This window comes from Drosophila tropicalis, unplaced genomic scaffold (assembly GCF_018151085.1).
Source record: "Drosophila tropicalis isolate 14030-0801.00 unplaced genomic scaffold, ASM1815108v1 contig_222, whole genome shotgun sequence".
In the NCBI taxonomy this organism is placed as follows: Eukaryota; Metazoa; Arthropoda; class Insecta; order Diptera; family Drosophilidae; genus Drosophila; species Drosophila tropicalis.
The window spans coordinates 438,757-456,361 of NW_027172672.1; the positions used below are offsets into that span (position 1 = coordinate 438,757).

Below are 17,605 nucleotides of genomic sequence, written 5' to 3' on the forward strand. Positions count from 1 at the left end.
CCGGAACTACTAGTGTGTATTGCGTCGAAGAGCCGTGCACCTACTATTGTCCTGACCTAATCCGTTCTTGCCTCCGTTGCTCTCTCATGACCTTTGCTGCAAAGTCGTTTACTGCCGTCCAAATTTCCGCGTCTTCTAGCATCTTTCTCACCAGGTTGGAGGGTGTGGCACCCCCACCTAGCATGGTGTTTAGGAATCTCCTTTCAGCGTCGTATTTTGGGCAGTAGAAAACAACGTGTTCAGCGGTTTCGGAGATGCCACTCCCACAACAGCTGCACTCGTCTGTGGTTTCGTGCCCGAAACGTTTTAGGTAACTTCTGAAGCAGCCGTGTCCGCTCAATATTTGCGTCAAATAAAAGTTTACTTGACCATGACGCCTCTTGATCCACGCCTCAATGTTTGGGATCAGTTTCCAAGCCCACCTGCCCTTAGTCGAGGCATCCCAGCGACTCTGCCACCTACCGAGGCATCCATGCCATTGCGAACTGCGCTCCGCTTGACGTGCTGGTGCGTTTGAGGTCTCCTCTCGGCGACTAAAAATGCCTTCTGCCATTGTTACTGGCTCGGCTATAGGCAACAGTCCCGCAATAACGAGGGCAGCTTCGTCCGAAATAGTGCGAAAGGCACTACAAACTCGAATAGCGCATAACTTGTGAGTTGCCTCTAAGCCTTGTCTGTAGCTCTTAGCAGTCATACCTTTGGCCCAGACAGGTGCTGCATACAGAGCCGCAGATTTGACGACCCTTGTTAGCAGCATCCTCCTCCCTTGTTTCGGTCCCCTCGTGTTGAGTAGAATGCGCGACAGGGCTCGAGCCGATACAGCTGCCTTCTCGTTTACGTAGGCTAGGTTTTTCTTAAAACTTAGCCTTGTGTCTATCATTACCCTTAGGTACTTGATAGCCCTATTTGAGGTAATCTCTGAATCGCCAACTCTTATTTTAGCAAGCTTCACCTTTTTGCGGCTGCTGACAAGCACCGTTTCTGTCTTGTGGGCTTCGAACGCAAGGCCTGTTGTCGAAAGCCAGTTTCTAACTTTACTAATAGCTCTGTTGGTCTTGTGCTTCTTGGATCTCCTCAGACACGAGTGCTACGTCATCCGCGAATCCGATTCTGTGTATCGGAGTCAAACTCGAGTCGTAGAACGCCATCACATTCCATAAAAGGGGACCGAGAACGGATCCCTGTGGAACTCCAGCTGTAGCTACCTTTTCCATGACACTGCCATCTGTGTGGTACCCATTAAGCCATCTATTATCTGGCCCCATCCAGCGGAATTAAACGCATTTTTTATATCCAGTGTCACCACCAGACAGGTTTTTTTGGACCCGCCCCTCCATCTGCTACCCGCTATTGCCTCAGCCGCGAAATCTACCACTTTTTGGATGGCATCTATCGTGGATCTGGTTCTCCTAAATCCATATTGCTGATCGGAAAATCAATGATCTTGTGCTACTTACGAAGCCAGGAAAACCACCCGGAGAGGCGTCTTCGTATAGGCCAATCTGTCTCCTAGACACGGCCGGCAAAGTTCTCGAGTATATCATCAGCGTGCGTCTCAACAAAGCCATAGTTGCCGGTGGTGACCTATATATAGGTGACCGGATAATAGATGTCTTACTGGGTTTTGGAGTCCATCAATACCTGGTCAATTGTGTACGTAGCTACTTCGCAGACAGACGAATCCGGTACCATCCAGATGACGGTGTCATGGAGAATGTAGCGACAGCTGGAGTTCTACAGGGATCCGTTCTCGGTCCCCTCTTATGGAATGTGATGTACGACGGCGTTCTACGACTCGAGTTTGACTCCGATACGCACATAATCGGATTCGCGGATGACTTAGCACTCGTGGTGGTGGCTAAGGAAGTCGAAGTAGCACAAGAAAAATGCAACAGAGCTATCAGTAAAGTTGGCAACTGGCTTTCGACAACAGGCCTTGCGTTCGAAGCGCACAAGACAGAAACGGTGCTTGTCAGCAGCCGCAAAAAAGGTGGAGCTTGCTAAAATAAGAGTTGGCTATCAAGTACCTAGGGGTAATGATAGACACAAGGCTAAGTTTTAAGAAAAACCTAGCCTACGTAAACGAGAAGGCAGCTGTATCGGCTCGAGCCCTGTCGCGCATTCTACTCAACACGAGGGGACCGAAACAAGGGAAGAGGATGCTGCTAACAAGCGTCGTCAAATCTGCGGCTCTGCTTAGAGGCAACTCACAGGTTATGCGCTATTCGAGTTTGTAGTGCCTTTCGCACTATTTCGGACGAAGCTGCCCTCGTTATTGCGGGACTGTTGCCTATAGCCGAGCCAGTAACAATGGCAGAAGGCATTTTTAGTCGCCGAGAGGAGACCTCAAACGCACCAGCACGTCAAGCGGAGCGCAGTTCGCAATGGCATGGATGCCTCGGTAGGTGGCAGAGTCGCTGGGATGCCTCGACTAAGGGCAGGTGGGCTTGGAAACTGATCCCAAACATTGAGGCGTGGATCAAGAGGCGTCATGGTCAAGTAAACTTTTATTTGACGCAAATATTGAGCGGACACGGCTGCTTCAGAAGTTACCTAAAACGTTTCGGGCACGAAACCACAGACGAGTGCAGCTGTTGTGGGAGTGGCATCTCCGAAACCGCTGAACACGTTGTTTTCTACTGCCCAAAATACGACGCTGAAAGGAGATTCCTAAACACCATGCTAGGTGGGGGTGCCACACCCTCCAACCTGGTGAGAAAGATGCTAGAAGACGCGGAAATTTGGACGGCAGTAAACGACTTTGCAGCAAAGGTCATGAGAGAGCAACGGAGGCAAGAACGGATTAGGTCAGAACTATAGTGCACGGTTCTTCAACGCAATGCACACTAGCAGTTCCGGAGTAGTCAGCACCCTGCTTTTCATCCATACCGAATCAAATTTTGTTCTTTTATGCTATGTTTTATGTTAGTTAAGCGTTAAAACTTGAAGAAAGAAAAAAAAAAAAAAAAAAAAAAAAAACCCCCAATTGGCCAAGATTATTATTGCCCATGGCATAGAGCCCATTATTGTTGACCACAAGCGTATGCTGACGAGCGCATTTCAAGGCATGTACTTCCAAATCGAGCTGGGCAAGTAGATCTAGACTCTTTACAGTATGCGCTGGTTCTGGGGGCTCTGTGGACTTTTGAGCACTATAACAGCAGGGAACTCCACTGGAACCCCAGAAATAGGCGACACCATCTACCACACAGGCACACTAAACACAACCAGCCGAGATTGGTTTAAAACGTGATGATTCAATGGCGAACTGATTGTTTTCATAGTTGATGCGAAAAGTGGAGAGGGCATTCACAATGGAACATGTTTAACACGCTGCGATTCCATATGGATTAGCACGGATAGATAAGTCTCGATAAGGCTCTTACAAAACTCGAATAGATGTGATTTATTGTCATTTGAACTCAAATTGCAAGTACTGTGCGATACAATGGGACGCAAGGCTGGAGCAAAAGGGTTCAGCTGCGCAGGCAGACGCTGCAACACGCACGGACGTATGTGTTTAATTTTCTCCTGAACAAAGGCGAAGTAGTCCATTGAAACTTGTGGTAAGTAACCAATTGTTCCCATAAACAGTGGCTCGCTAAGATTATACAGACAAACATTGAGTTCATTATACCAGCCGAATTCCTGAGCCACCACACTAATTAATGAATTAAACGTGTCCAGGCAAACACCACGAACTCTCGCCAAGATAAAAGCTGCCGAAAAAAGACCACATTGGCAAAGGACAATGCTGGGCATGTTGGTGTGATATTTGCTATTGGTAACCAGGAAATTCCATAATGGCAAATAATTCTTATCATTAACTGTTTTTTCAGCTAGAGTAATGAGCAACAAATCGGCCAAATTGCGATGAGGGTGACATTTGCAATGAGCTTATTGAATCATCCACACCATAATGATAGTCACAGATTGATTGACACAGGAATTCAAATCACCCTGATTATCTATTTGCAATGAGTGCACATCCTCCGAGTGCCGATAGGTGATATCCTTCTGCATGCTCTTTAGCATCGGATGACACAAGTATCGTGAGCGCAGCAAATATGTAGACTTTAAAGCCATTTCACTCATGTATGTCCATACATGGCCAATTTTAAAGCCGTTCGAATGGTTTTTACCCTGGCTATATTGTAGGTAAGCAGAGCTTGTGTGATTTTCTTGCGTCGTAATAGATAATCTTCAGCGAATTCAATACAATGCTCAATCAAAAGTCCCTGCACTGATTCCATTCACTCTTCAGGGCCGCATCCAAAAACAGTTCAAAAGGCTCTTTTCTAAGCTGTATGGCATAGACATTTTTATTTGTAATCACATAGCATGGATCATAGTTAATCTTTGGGAACTCTGATTGCATAATTTCCATCACTCATATCGCTTGTTTCATAAAACTGCACATAGTCCATGGGCGTGTGTATGTCCTTAATTTCAAAGGCTTTGGCCTTTTCATCTTTAGTGAGAGTCTCACATTGGCCGACGGCATTGCGATATTGCGACATTTGATACAGATGCAGCACAGTTTCCCGCTCGAAGCGAAAGAGTCCAATCTGAGCCAGAGTATTAAAGCGATCTTCATCGGATGTATGTAAGGAGGCCATGGCACTGCTTATTACGCTAACAGCATAAATTGCGTTGCTTGGCATTTCACTTTGATCCAAACTTGAACTTGTAGTTGTAGTTGCGCTAGTTGTATCACTTTTTGTGACAACTGTGGGGACTCTATCCTTCTCTGAAGCTGCCGTCGATATGGCCGAATCACTGCGATTATGCTAATCCACGTAGTGTATGCCATATAGTATGTTGGAGCTTATGAGTATTTCCTGGCTATGTTTGGGTATCTTGTAGACAAACAAAGGCTTTAGATTGATGTCGATGAGGTGCACTGTCAAACTGTGGCTGCTGCAATGTAAAGCACTAAGAAAATAAGTGTTCCGCAAACTCTGTATAGTATAGAAGGATCCAGTGGTATGACCCAAGGGCTCTGGTGTCACCGATGGCGAATCCATAGTCACAAATGATCCCAAACTAGACGCTGCCATGGAGGCTGCGGCGGCGGAGTGCAGGTGGGGCGAATATGTCGTCTTCCAACTGGCTGCTGTCAGATGCCGGATCCGAACTATTGCTTTGCTGGGCTTCGACACTGGCATCCCCCTGCTGCTGATTATGATGTTGCCTACCATGCACAGACATAACAAACTGCCAAGCTCCCTCCCGCGTGGTGGCTGAACTGTCACCGGGATAGACATACTTAATGGCTTTCTGCTCTAGCAATAATTGATTATGCCTCAACGAGAATGTAATCAATAGCATAACTCCATCGAAGGTATTATCCTTGCATATCATGTTCGATATTAGCGCCAGCTGTTCATATCAAAGTGGCAATCTGGCATCCCTAGTATTATAAGGAGATCTGGCAGCGCTTAACAGAGAGAAAATTGAGTCGGCTTCTGTTCTTGGCACTGTACAGACGTGTAGTTAAGTTCCAATAAAGTTACATATGTATATTCGCAAATAAGTATATTGACCTTTTCACTTATACATAGCTGCGCGATCGATATCGCGGGGTCTCTCGGAAACAGTCTTTCCAACAGGTTATGGGCCCAGACCCATATGTGTAATTGAAAAGACAATAAGTGAATGCAAAAGCTGTGCAAAATGGCAAGTGCACTCATAAAGATAGAACCGCTCAACGCGGAAAACTATGACACGTGGAAATTGCGAATGCGTGCCATTCTCGTGAAAAACGATTTATGGCAATATGTGAACGGCTCCAAGGTATGCCTCAGAAGCGGCAGCGGATCGAGCGGCGTGGCAAACACAAGATGAAAAAGCTCGAGCAGACATTTTGCTATCCATCAGTACAGCAGAATTGGGACTAATTGAAAGCTGTGCATCAGCAAGAGATTATTGGTTGAAATTAGAGGAAACATTTCAATCCAAGGGGCCGGTATGAAAGGCCAGTTTACTCAAACGAGTGGCGCTATCCCGTATGTGTGAGGGTAGTGATGCGCGTCTCCATATAAATGACTTCTTTGACGCGGTTAAGAAATTAAAAGAAATAGGGGTAACTATAGGCGACGACTTACTCGCCATTCTATTATTGTATAGTTTACCGGATACCTATGAGACTTTCCGACGCGCAATAGAAACACGTGACGAATTGCCCAGCCCTGATATTTTGCGTGTGAAGATATTGGAGGAGTCAGAAGCGCGACAAGCCAAAAAAGCGCGCGAAGAGCAGAGTGCGTTATACGTCGACCGCCGCAAAGGCAACGACAGAGAGGGAAGCACGAAAAAAGAGACACGAAAATGTTTTGCGTGTGACAAGATCGGACATTTCGCTCGTAACTGTCCAACTAAAGCGAGACTGCATGCAAAGAAAGAGAGAGAAGAGCCAAAAGAGAACAAAAGGCAAATGAAGAACGAAGCGATCAACGTTGAGGAATGTGCGTACAATGCGGAGAGAAAAAGTAACTTGTGGTGTCTAGACAGTGGCTGTACCGCACACATGAGTTCCAACAAAAATGCATTTTATCAAGTAAAAGGTAGTGATAAGACATTGCATTTGGCCAACAACGACACCGCAGAGGTGAAAGGCGTCGGCGAGATCAACATTGAAGTGAAAGAGAAGCAGCATACAAATGGAATTACCTTAAAAGAAGTTTTGTATGTGTCTGACCTACGACAAAATCTGCTTTCGGTATCTCGAATTACCAACAAGGGATACGAAGTTATATTTCGTAAGGATGAAGCAGTTATTATGAAAAATAATAAGCAAGTTTGGTTTCGAGCTCAGAGATACGGAAATCTGTATTACGTTAATGCCGAGGAACACGAATCAAATAATGTGTGTGACGAAGGAAATGAAATAGATCTATGGCATTACCGTATGGGTCATCTGAATGAGGTTGACCTGAAGTGTTTAGCCAAAGCCGGAAAGGTACATGGTATGAACATAAAGGAGAATGCAAAACTATCGCAGTGTGAGATTTGCATAAGCGAAAAGCAGGCAGCAAATGCCTACAAGAGCTCGACGGTGAAAAGGTCAAAGCAGACACTGGAGATTGTGCACAGCGATCTGTGTGGACCGATGCGTACTCAGTCTATGAGTGGATATAAGTATTTTATCACATTCACAGATGATTTTTCCAGATATTGTTCAGTCTATTTTCTCAAGCAAAAATCTGAAGTTTTTGAAGTATTTAAATCATATAAATCTTTCGTTGAGAATGTTACAGGTCACAATATAAAAATGTTACAGACTGACAATGGGACGGAATATCGAAACAAGAAATTCGATGAGTACTTGAGCGAGCATGGAATTGGCCGACGACTCACTGTGCCCCACACACCCCAGCAGAATGGTATAGCTGAAAGACAAAATCGTACACTGGTAGAGATGGCCAGGTGTATGATGAAACAAGCGGGCGCTCCACCATCATTTTGGGCAGAGGCAATTAACACGGCGTGCTATATCAGGAATAGATGTCCCACAAAAGGATTATCTGGAGAGTTGCCATACACGTATTGGACTGCAAAAGTTCCGAGTGTGAGACACATGCGTACATTTGGCACAAAAGCGTATGCACTAATGAAGGGCAAAATCAAGGGCAAGTTTGAGTCACGATCGGAGGAATGTATATTATTGGGATATTCATCAGAGTCGAAAGCCTATCGACTGTATCAACCAAAACGGCGCGAGGTTTTAATAAGCAATGATGTTAAATTTATGAATATTTCAGGATTCAAAAGCGAATTTCAAGAATTCTATGAAGAGCCAGAAAATGGCGTAGATATTCCACTAGGTGACCAATTGGATGAGACTGACAGAAGTTCATCAAGCGACGAGGATGATACCGAAGAGGTAAATCAACCTGAGAGACATGGCAGAGGACGACCAAAGTTGCTAAGAACTGGTCAGCGTGGTAGGCCACGGAAAGTCTATCAACAAGGAAGAAATGTTTCGGCAGACGAACACATTGGTCAACAGGATGAACTAGACTCAGCTGAGGATTTATTCGAGGAGTGCGAAATGGCATTTGCAGAGCTACAGATGATCCAGTAACCATCAAGGAAGCCCAAGGCAGTGGCGATGCTGAGAACTGGACAAGAGCTATGGAAGATGAGTTTATGGCTCAAATTCTCAACAAGACCTGGGAAATTGTTGAGCGCCCAAAAGGCCGAAAGGTGATTGGAAACAAAATGGTGTTCCAAACAAAGGACAACGGCACTCCAACAGGACGAACGAAGGCGCGTTTAGTTGCAAAGGGTTATGCACAAAAACCAGGAGAAGACTTTCACGAAACGTATTCGCCCGTGGCGCGATTTACATCGGTTAGACTACTAGCGGCCTTATCAGCTGAATATGACATGGAGATCCATCAAATGGATGTGGTCACAGCGTACCTCAACGGTGAACTGGAAGAGAAGGTATACATGGATATTCCAGAAAAGTTCAACGAGTTTATGCAAAAGGTGAACTCTGGAGCTCTTATGGGATCGAATCAACAACGCCCCGACGCAGAGTATAAGAGAGCAGCAAATCAATGGCGCAAAGCTATAACTGAGATGAGAGATCCCGTGTGTCTAATAAGAAGAGCTCTATATGGACTACGCCAGTGCGGACTACAATGGTATTGTAAACTGACAACGAAGCTGCAAGAAATCGGACTAGAGGCCACAGAACAGGACCCCTGCCTGTTTGTGAAAATGATAAAAGGAAAACTTTTGATCGTCACGATTTATGTCGATGATTTGCTAATAGCATCCAATCATCCGGAATGGTTGCAGCAAACGAAGGAGCATCTTAAGAAGACTTTTAAAATGAAGGATTTTGGCGCAGTAAATACTTGTTTGGGCATAGAATTTAATCAGATCAAAAAGCAGCAGAGCGTTTTTCTATCCCAAGAGAAGTACATCGATGCCATATTGAAAAGATTCGGCATGACAGATTGCAAGCCGGCAACGACACCTAGGTGTATAGAGGCAAAATCAGCATTGCGGAGCCCGGCTGAATCTAATGAGGACGAAATGGGAAAGTACCCTTATCAAAAATTAATAGGTTCTTTAATGTTTCTTTCAGTAACCACTCGTCTTGACATAGCATATGCAGTGAGTTTCTTGAGCCAGTTTAATTCAAGTTACACAGCTGAGCACTGGAAGGCGTCAAAACGCGTTTTACGTTATCTTCAAGGCACAAAGATGACCGGACTTATGTTCAGAAAGACAGGAGATGATCTTTTTGGCGTGGTCGATGCAGATTGGGGTGGCAATTTAACGGACCGCCGCTCCTACTCTGGCCAAGCGTTTATATTGGCTGGTGCCGCCATTAGCTGGGAGGCACGAAAGCAACGTACTGTTGCATTGTCTAGTACGGAATCAGAATACTTGGCAATGTCCGAGGCAGTAAAGGAGGCTCTATACCTGAAGGCCCTACTAAACAGAATCGGTATAGAATGTGGATCTGTGCGTATTTTTAATGATAATCAAAGCGCACAACATATGGTCAAAGGTTTTGGATTCCATCCACGCACAAAACATATTGACGTGCGTCACCACTTCATTCAAGCGATGTACAAGAGTGGTGATATTTCCGTGGAGTATATGCCTACGGAACTAATGGCGGCGGACGTCCTAACGAAGGGTTTAAGCGGCAAGAAACATAATGAATGTATCATTTCGTTAGGAATAAGCTGTATTTAAGATTGCAACTTTGTGGGGGTGTGTTCGATATTAGCGCCAGCTGTTCATATCAAAGTGGCAATCTGGCATCCCTAGTTTTATAAGGAGATCTGGCAGCGCTTAACAGAGAGAAAATTGAGTCGGCTTCTGTTCTTGGCACTGTACAGACGTGTAGTTAAGTTCCAATAAAGTTACATATGTATATTCGCAAATAAGTATATTGACCTTTTCACTTATACATAGCTGCGCGATCGATATCGCGGGGTCTCTCGGAAACAGTCTTTCAAACATATAAAGGGGGGCATGACATTTTCAATAGCCGTACTGGCAATCATAGGACAATTCGGACTAAGTCCCACAAAGCAAATGGATCCATCTGATCAGCCAATAATGGCCCTATTAAGGCCATAATTGGTTTTCCCCCCCCCCCCCCAAGAAGGAAAAAGAAAATTTTTGAGACCCAAAAAAAAAAAAAAAAAAAACCCTTTTTTTTGCCGGTGGCATCAAAATGCTGGACGGGTGGTTCTTCCGGCTGCTGCGGCTGCAGCTGGTCTGCGTGGCTACCGGCCAGCATATGCTGCGGCAGTTCATTTCGCAGAAGTTCCACATCCTCATCCCCTTCCAGTTTGATATTGTCTGCAAGATTAGCTAATCGTTCTACCTGCTCCTGTTCCTGCTGCTGATTTTGCTTTTCTTGGAACAGTCCAGTTGCAGAGTGGTTGGGACATTTTTTTGAATTTGGACATTCATGGGGACCAACGAACGGTATTATGTAGGATGTCACCTGCGTTGTGCTATACAAAGAGCAGGCGGCCAGATCATGCGTCTATGGCTTGAGCTAACTCTGAGGTTGAACACTCGTCGGACATCAGGAAAGACTCGTTAGTTTGCTGCGTATGGTTGGTCATCTCTATGATGTAGGGAAATAGGGTATCGACTTTATTCCGCACCAGAACTGTGTCTGTTTGGGGGCAGTGTTCTGTTCGCATGCAGGCGCCTTACAATAATCTAGTATGTTTTATTCCATGGGTCCTGTTCGGCAGTATCACATAGCGACAAAAAACATTCACGCGTACTGCCTGTGATCCGAATTTTCAGCTCCTTTCTCCGCTGCTTGTATAAAAGCTGCAAGCAGAGGAAGTCTGCTGACCCTCTAGCCCGCTGGTACAGCCTCCTGGCGCGGTGACATGCGCGACGTGATTCGGCGATTTGGTCATTCCACCAGCACACTGGGGCATGGTGGTGTTTGTACGGCTTCCTGGTTGACATACTTGCCTCGCATGCCCGTTCAACCGTTGACATAATAAAGTCGACAGTCTCTTCGGTGCTACGTGTCCTGGCTGTGCTCACTCGACTTAGTACGCTGCAGAAACTGCTCACGTCTAGACTCTCCGTCTTAGGCCTTTTTTAGAGTGGGCTGACTATGCCGGTGTTGACTGGGACCACCCACATCATAGACTAAAGCTTCATGGTCACTTGCGGTATATTTGTTGCTTATTCTCCAGTTGGCTGTTCTAGCGATCGATGCGCTCACGAAAGTCAAGTCAACAATCGACACAACTCCGGGCCTCCTAAATGTATGTTCTGTTCCCGCGTTGAGCAACTCGATGTCTAGCGATGCAAAGCACTCTAGAAGCATACGGCCGCGCGAGTCAGTGCGACCCCAATCCATGGCCCAGGCATTAAAATCGCCTCCGATGACAATTTGCTGGCGATCTCTGGCATCGCAAACCATGTTGCTTATTATGCGACAAAAGCTTTCTAGAGGCAGGCTGGGAGCTAGGTAGCAGCTATAGAGCCAGCTGTTACCTACCGTTCCTCTGACAAAGCCCTCCGAGGATTGTAGACGTCTAGACGCAGTGTGCTAGCTCCACATAGCCAAATTGCTGCCTTGACGGTGGCGTGTGATGTCCATGTTGCCTCCTTCTTATGCTTATGCTCTCTCACGGTCTGGCTTAGCAAATCCTGAGCTGCGATGCAGTGATTCAGGTTGAGCTGGATAAACCTCAGTTTCGTCAATTTTGCGTGTTCTGCATCCTCCTTCCCCATCTTAGTGGACACTTTGAACTGCCAGCATAGTGGCTGGTGTCGCTCTCCCCGTTAGATCGACAGAGATAGCATGACGAGGCTTTGTCGCAATCCGCTGCTCTGTGCCCAGGTTCTCCGCATTTAAAACAGCAGTTCGATCTATCGACTGTGTTTCTACAATTGGCTGCTATGTGACCAAACTCTAGACAACGTTAGCTTTTCATGGGAAGGTCTTCGATAGCCTTAACTCTGCAGCTGCTTGAGCCAACTAGGAGCTTGTTCATCTGTAAGACTTTCGCCATCGTTCTATCGTTCGCCGTAATGATCGCTATGAAGGTTCCGTTATAACTAGGCTTCAGGCTTCTAACGGAGCACGACCTAGCCTCGATTTCGGCTTGCTTTTCGATGGCCTGCAGGATGTGGTGGGGCTCCACCAGATCGTCCAAATCCCGAATTATCGCCGATTTCATGGACGATAAAACCTTAACGCCGGCCTTGTCCCCAAGAACCTGTAGGAACTCGTCCCTTAGAGACTGGGGATTAGGGCAGTCACCTCCTAGTTCCAGTAGCAGCCCGTTTTTGGCAGTATGGCGCGCTTTACGGAGATTTCCCTGGGCATGCTGCAGTTGGCCTTCACTGGTGTGCAAGCACGTCTCTATAGTTCTGACCGTTGCTAGGCTCTATCAAGATGGCTTCCGGACGCTCTTTATAGCGTTTTGGTTGCTTATTCTTAAGCTTCTTGTAAGCGTTTTCCAGTAAGCGTTCAACTGGAGACGTTTGGCAATGCTTGTCCCGATTCGATGGCGAGTTCGCGAACTTGGTCTGTTGCTGCCAGCTCACTCGATTGGGTGGAGATTTGCTACAAGTAGCACATACGATTGGCAATGCCAAAATCGGTCCTTGGCTTTGCAACAGAGCCCTCACCGCTGCGTGCAGCTCTTGCAGCCTTGCTATCTTCTCCCTGAACTTATTTGTGATGCTGCGGTTAATTTTACTACTAGCATCCTTCTCTCTGCTATAGTGGGTAGCAATTAAGGCCAGAATATGACCCATTTCCTCCAATTCGTGGCAAGTAGATCGGAACTGCCCCACCTTGCTTTTTTTCGTACCGGACCCGTTGTTGGCTGCCTGGCCATCGTCTTCCTCGGCCCCAACAGATGGGCTTTTCTGCCGTTTCGGCGTTGCTTCCTATGCTTCTCCTGCTACGACCGCGCCTGATTCTGCCACTAACGACGATGAGGCGGGAACACTAGATCCTGCGACATCTACATATTGTCGATGCGGTGGCGGCGTCCTCTTCATCATTGCCTCGGCCGCGTGTTATTGGAGGCAATTTCCCTCGTAGGACAAGTATTTCCTCTTGCCTCACTGGGAGTTATGCCGCTGGGAGTTATGCCGCTCCAACTCGGCGGGGACGACGAACAACTGCCCTCTTTTGACGGAGCCAGACAATTATAGCGAGTAAAACACGTCTGTCTTTGGTGAGCTCTCCATAAAAACTGAGCCATTCTCATTCGTTTTAAATCTCTCTGTTCTTTTCTATAAAGTGAGACAGCACGCTTCTCGTACTGTACCACTGCATAAAACTTAAAACTAATTTGTAACAAAGAAAAGAGTAAGATATACTTAATTCTAAACATATTGCACTAGGGGAAAGAGTAAGATATACTTAATATTAATACATATTGCTACACAATGAACAATTAAATAGGGTGGAATCGTGGAATATTTTAAATGCGCAAATTTAGGTCGAGCTTGGTAGAAATTATATGGAAAATATAGCAAATAATCTATGGGAATTTAATTTATTTTAAATAAACTATTTTAAAAACAATAATTCGGAAAAGAAGATTTCCCAAGGTGGGGGCCGAACCCTGGGCTCTTGCACTAGCGGCTGAAACTCTAACCCGACGCCAAGCAGACCGTTAGCCGCCACGCGCTTAGAACTTTGCTACTATCGGAGTGTCTGCTAAGACGGATAGCAGAAACAGCCTGAAAGTATGCAAAAATTCCTTAGCAGCAGAAGCTTAAATTATGGTCAGTTTGGGGGGTATGGATGAGCCCGACAAGTGCTGTTAACGCAGCTGTTTAATTACACAGTTTTTCTCCATCACGTCAGGATTTGGAAAATAATGTGTTCAAATTATTCAAAATGACCACATTTGCATTCCATGATATAAGCATAATATTGTATTAAAAACATTATTATTATTTTATCCTATTAATATATTAGGCTTGATTTAAAAGAAATTTACAAAATATCAAAGTGTTATTTCTTTGTTATAATAGATAATATCTTACACTCTGGATATAGTTATATAATGAGTAAAATTTGAACCAAAAAGTATGCTATAGGGATTCCAAGAATTGTCTGCTTTTTAATTTTAAAGAATTATGGGAATCTGATGCGTCTTTCAAATTGTTTATTAATTATATGTGCAAACAAGAACTAATTTTCTTTCTAAAATCTGCTAAAAAAGTTAAAAATTTTTGTTTAAACTTTCCATAGTATACTTTTAGGTGCCTATTTTCCAACAGATGACCAGATTTCACAAAATCTGGACGTGATGGACAAAAACCAAGTATGCAGTCAGAATCAGCGTACCCAAATTAGTTAGGAACATTTCTCAAGTTACCGTCAGCAAAAATTTTTAATTTCAGGTGACGAATGTTTAATTTGGGAATACTAAAGCGGCGACAAGTAAGACATAAACTCTACATACATAAACTCTATGTGTATGCGTGTGTTGTTTTTCTTAGGGAATGAGGGAAGAGAAAGAAAAATTGTTTTGTTTGTATATTGATGAATTGAGTTGCAGGAAACAAATTTAGAACATGTATAAATATTATTGCCAAGGACTGCAATGGTATACAAGCTTAGTTAGCTTATTTAAAATTTTTTTTCAATTTTTGGCTACTCTGCGCTTAAATAAATAAATTGTTTTATGATTATTTGTTGTAAACAAATGTATTTTTTTTTTTTTTTTTTTGTATAGTGGGGAAGCAGCCGAAAAGTGTGGGACTTGGTATTGACCTTGGTTAGGGGTCACCTCACCGCACTAAAACCTACCCTACTTCCGTATCCCTTTCACGGAATCAACGCTGAAGCTATTATAGGAAGATGGCATGAAAGCCTCATCTAGATACTCATCTAGAGTTTGAATTCTGGTTGCGCTGACGTTCAGCGCGACGCAGGGACTGTATGATCGCTGCAGCTAGGTGGCTAACTGCGAGCTAATTGTTTTGCGACTATAAATGGCCTCCCAATGCCTTGGCTTAGCTCTTCCCGTTCAGCAGTGAATCGCGGACAGACAAAAAAGACATGCTCTGCGCCCTCAATCGGCCCAGTGCAGTATGTGCAGTAGGGGTCTGATTCGTGCTTAAATCTATGCAAATATGATTTAAAACCCCCGTGTCCCGTTAGGAGTTGCGTCAAATAAAAATCAGTTTGGCCATGTGGCCGACTCACCCATTCCCGCACATTAATTATAAGGCGGTTTTGTCCAGCGTCCGTGGGAAGAATGGCGCCAGTGGTCCTTCCATGTGCGAAAGGACACCTTCTTTTCTGAGCTGCTGTACTGTTACTTCTGGCTTCTAAAGCAACAATATCAAGTGGCAACATTCCTGATATGAATAAGGCAGCAACTTCGGATACAGTTCGGAACGAACATATGACTCGTAACGCACAGGCTCTGTATTGCGATCTGCAGGTGCTTATATGTTAGCCTATGGTCGACCATCACCCCGAGATATCTTGTCAGCTTGGAGCTGATGAGATGAATGGTTGCCGCCTCCACACGGTTCCTGCTGCTGATTAATACGGCGTCTGTATTGTGTGCAGCCAGAGACAGAAAATTCCTTTGCATCCAGGATACAATTTATTGCATGGCTTCGTTGGTCATGGCCTCTGCTTCTCCCAGATCCTTTGCCACTGTGAGCACTGCTATGTCGTCTGCGAATCCTATGATTTGCGTCCTTGGAGGCATGTCCAGACGAAGCACGTTCCACAGGGTTAGACCAAGCACCGAACCTTGTGGGACTCCGCCTGTTATTTTATATTCCTGTTGCCCTCTGTCCGTTTCGTACATCAGGATCCGATCTTCCAAAATAACTGCGAATCATTGCAACCAGGTATTCTGGTGCAGCTAAGCGCTGCAGTGACTCAATTATGCACATCCTGCACGCTGAGTTGAATTCTTCTGACTTGGTTCTACCCAAGCACAGGACGAGCGCGCTGTAGAGTCGCTTCGGAAACTGGTTGCACATGTGTTTAAGGACCAGAACCACTACACGGTTGGAAAAAAGTCGCAAACTCTGCCAATTATTGGCAGGATTTTTTATATTTAAGTTAGGAGTTTCCATTTCCTTTATAGGTGAATTCTTACCATTTCCTTCCTTAGGAACAAGGATTGGACTTGGGAACTCTGGGATTTTATAGTGACACACAACACAACACTTGATTTAGAACGTTATAAGATTTTATTTAGTTGCATTTGATTTAGCTAGTTCTAGGTCTAAACTAAGACTGCCCGCTCTATCGAGCGTGGTCCCTTAAATGCAGCGGCGTTGTGATCGTCTCCAAAGTGGGTCGTCTCTTCCGGCGAATTCTGCTCATCGGCAATATTCAAAGAATGGCTAGGCTAGGTGAAGTGAAGTGTCCAGTGTGACCCAACATGGGTCGTCTTGGGTCACATGTCTGCTTGGGTCGCATAAACACTAGGAAATATAAGTTGCTTACTTGGCTAAGTGTGTTAAGTGTTTACAGGAAATGAAAGATGTGGGTTTTTTAGTTGACTAAAGTGAGAAGTGATATAGGTCGCGATGTGTGTGGTCTGTTAGTGTACCTAGAATGTTTTTTAGTTCATTTATTAATTTATTAATTTACTACAGGAAAACAAAAATACAAGTATACATAGCGTTTCACAACATAGACTGCGTTTGATAGAGAAGGGAGATGGCGAGTGATCCGGGACAGCACATGCGGTACCGCCTATTTGGCATTGCTTCGCATGCGGCCTTGCCAGATCCTAGCCTCTCTGTCTCTCTAGCCTTCTGAGCTCCTTCATTATGGTAGCGGCGAACTTACTAGCCGCCTCCCAGTTCTTTACATCAGCCAACATGAGCCAAACCAAGTTGTCCGCCGTGACTCTTTGTCCAACCTCGTCGCACAGGCTCTGTCTCGGTTCGTCGAAGCGCGGGCAAAGAAATGCGACATGGTGCGCGTCTTCGACTATTCCACTACCACACCATGTACATTCGTCAGCTGTCTCGTGCCTAAACCGCTGCAGGTAGCTTCTAAAACAGCCATGGCCACTCAAGAGCTGAGTTAGGTAAAAATTTACCTCGCCATGCGATCTGTTCAACCAGGGGTCGAGCTTCGGAATTAGCCGGTGCGTCCATCTTCCCTTAGGCGATAGGTCCCAGCGCCTCTGCCACCGGCATATGCTTTGTAGCCGCTGGAGCTGCCGGTTGCCCGTCTCTGAAGAAGAGCCGCTGGATGCGTCCGTTCTCTTGCCGTAGTACATGGCCTTAGACTCTCTGACTAGTTCGTCAATTGGCACCATGCTTGCTAGAACCAGTGCCGCCTCGTCCGACACCGTCCTAAAGGCGCTGCACACCCTAATTGCGCTCAGCCTGTAAGTCGCCTCTAGATCGCGGCGGTAGCTTTTTTTGTCCAATGCATCAGCCCAGATAGGAGCGGCGTAAAGGGCTATCGACCTTGTGACACTCGTCAGCAGTCTTCTACGTCCCTCCTTGGGGCCTCGCGTATTCATCATAATCCTTGAAAGTGACCTTACAGAGACAAGGGCCCTTTGATTCGCGTATTCAAGGTGTTCGCGAAAGCACAGACGGGTATCCAGCATAACTCCCAGGT

At 45.4% G+C, this 17,605-nt stretch overlaps 1 pseudogene; it reads right to left on the minus strand.

Moving 5' to 3' along the window:
* Positions 1-1,509: 1,509 nt before the first annotated feature.
* On the minus strand, positions 1,510-11,751 carry LOC137572150 (uncharacterized; annotated as a pseudogene).
* Between the last annotated feature and the right edge of the window lie 5,854 nt (positions 11,752-17,605).